The sequence below is a fragment of the Jaculus jaculus genome, chromosome 4, assembly GCF_020740685.1.
Source record: "Jaculus jaculus isolate mJacJac1 chromosome 4, mJacJac1.mat.Y.cur, whole genome shotgun sequence".
Taxonomy (NCBI): domain Eukaryota; kingdom Metazoa; phylum Chordata; class Mammalia; order Rodentia; family Dipodidae; genus Jaculus; species Jaculus jaculus.
In genome coordinates, this window is record NC_059105.1 from 103,337,404 (window position 1) to 103,340,359 (window position 2,956).

Sequence of the window (2,956 nt, forward strand, 5' to 3'; positions counted from 1 at the left end):
CTTCTAATTGTTTGAATATGAACATATCAGTAAAGCTCTTATTTTTAGATTTTCCCTTCTGTAGAAAAGTACTAAGATTACCACAGTAGTTTGAATCAAATATTCCCCATAAACTCATGTTTTGAATAGTTGTTTCCCAATTAGTGGCAATTTGAAATGTGGAGCCTTGCTAGAAGAGGTATGTTATTAGAAATGGGATTAAAACTTAGCCATATCCCCCTTTGCAGAGTCAAGCTTGCTCTCCTGCTGCTGCTTTCCACCTGCTGTGCCAAAGAATAGATGTCCAGCCACTGATAATGCCATGCTTTTCCCTGCCATCAGGAATCTTCCCTCAAGACTGTAAGCCAAAATAAAAACTTTCCTCTTCGCTGCTTTTACTCTAATGTTTATTCAAGTTAGGAAAAGGAAACTATAATAATTACTAAGGTATAAGATATAATGATAAACAAAAGTACAGACATTGTAAAGAGTTTACTGATGAAGTATGGTGGTACTTTTTAAAAAATTTTTCTTTCAATATTTATAGTCTATGAAAGCATGTCTGGTGGCATAAATCTGGACTTTAGTTCAACCAAATCGCCACAGTGTCTTGAAAGCACTTGACCTTCCTTTATATTATTTATTATAAACACTAAAATATATAAAATAGTGTTCTCTTCAGAAGTACTCTCTTCAGAACCATATATACTAAAAGTGAAATGATACACAGAAGATTAACATGGCCCCTGCACAAGAATGACATGCAAATTTGTGAAGTGCTTCATCTTTTTTTTTCTATTTATAATTCACTTAAGGCCTAGATCACATTAAATGCGGGGGGGGAGGGGCACTTGAAGCATTCCCATTAAGGTCTGGAACAAGAGAGGGATGACCACTCTCACCACTGCTTTTCAACATAATACTTGAAGTTTTGGGTCAAGAAATAAGATAAGAGAAACAAATAAAAAGATAAAAATTGGTAAGGAAGAACTCAAACTAGCCCTATTTGAAGATGATATGATTTCATATGTAAGTGACCTTAAAGACTTCATGAAATAGCTTCTGCAATTCTTTTAGAATATAAAATCAAAACACAAAAATCATCAGCCTTCCTGAACACAAAGATAAACATATGTAGAAAGAGATAAACAAAGATATCCTGTTTTCAATAGCCTCAAAAAATTAAACACCTTAGAATATCACTAACTAAAGAAGTGAAAGACCTATAAAATGAAAACTTAAAATCACTGAGGAAATAAACTGAGGAGGATATAAGGAGATGGAAAGATATCCCAAGTGCATAGGTTGGAAGAATTAATACTGTGAAAATGGTTATCCTACCAAAAGCATTACATACATTCAATGTATTTCCAATAAAAATTCTAGCAATAATCATCCCAGAAAGAGAAAAAAAAAAGTTTCAAAATTCATATGGAAGAACAGAAGACCAAGGATAGCCATAAATATCCTAAACATGAGAAATATGTCAGAAGGTATCACCATACCTGATTTCAAGATATAATACAAAAACACAGTAAATAAAATAGCATGATACTGGCACAAAAACAGGTACACAGATCAATAGAATGGAATACAAGACCCATTTCTAAATATAAGCAACTATAACTACCTCATTTTTGACAAAGGCATGCAAAATACACACTGGAGAAAAGACAGCATCAACAAATATTGCTAGAGAAATTGGATAATCACATGTAGAAGGATGAACTTAGACACTTCTCTCAACAAAAAAGTCAACTATAAATTGATTAAGGATTTCAATATAATAGCTTAAACTCTAAAACAATTAAAATAAAAATAGAGAGAGCATTTTATGATGTATGCATGGGAAGAAACTTCTTGAGTCAAACCTCAGTAACACAAGAAATTACAGAAACACTCAACCACTGGGACCTCATGAAACTAAAAAGCTACTATACAGAGAAGCCATCAATAGAGTCAATAAGAATCCCACAGAATGGGAGAAAATCTTCACCAGCTCCAACAGAGATCTAATATCTAGAATCTACAAATATCTCAAAAAACTAAGCTATAAGACATCAAACAATCCAATCAAAAACTGGGGTGGGGGGACTTCTGGGTAAGATGGTGGCTATGGAGCCACACCAAACTAGCCTAGGGAGGGAGTTAAGCAAAACCCCAGCAAAATAAACTCTCCTTCTGAAAAGTGAAGGAGTATAGGTTATTCTTAGACACAGCAGAGGAGCCAGAGAGCCCAAGAACCACCAGAAATGAGGAAAATGGCCAGCGTCCCATTGAGACAACCCCTGCCTGGTATACATGTGCCCACCTAGCACAGTCACACCAGGCATACCAGGGGGTGGGAGCAGCAGCAGCAGAGACCAATCAACAGATGTTTCAACTCCATCAGCCTTTTTGCAAAGTTTAGAAATCTGAAAGAAAGAAAGCTGAGATCAACTAAACATCTACTGAAAGTGTGAGCAATTCCAGAAGTCTGAACTCTCCCATCCCCCACCATTGGGGGGAGGGGACTCCAATGCCAGCACAACCAGCAGAGCTGATCAGAGGTACAGCTGAACAGCACAACAAACACAAAGTGATTGAGGCAGACATTCAGCATTGGTGAGATTGGAAGCCACCTCAAAAGGTAACGAAGCTGACTGAAAAAAAAAAAAAAAAACATGTACACAGTCCTGCAAGAGCTAATCTCTCCTTCCCTATCAGGGCAGGTTATGGGGTATATATTCTTGGTTGGATTTACCATTTGCAAATAACCTGTATTTGGGGGTTGACTATTGTTGCCTTTGGTGCTTTTCACATATATAGGGCCTTTGTTTTTTGCTTCTGTCATTATTGGGGGCAGGGTCTGATCCATATCCAGGTTGACCTGGAACCCAATTCAGAACAGAAATCTCTACCTCCCAGCTGGCTAGATTAAGACTGTAGAACAACACACAGCCTTAGGGATTTTGGCCTTATATGACGATCTGTTGTT

General features: G+C 36.9%; 1 non-coding gene across 1 annotated transcript; it reads left to right on the plus strand.

Moving 5' to 3' along the window:
• The first annotated feature begins 663 nt into the window (after positions 1-663).
• Positions 664-770, plus strand: LOC123460426. The gene has a single exon (XR_006636990.1). It is a non-coding gene; the product is annotated as a U6 spliceosomal RNA (small nuclear RNA).
• Positions 771-2,956: the final 2,186 nt, after the last annotated feature.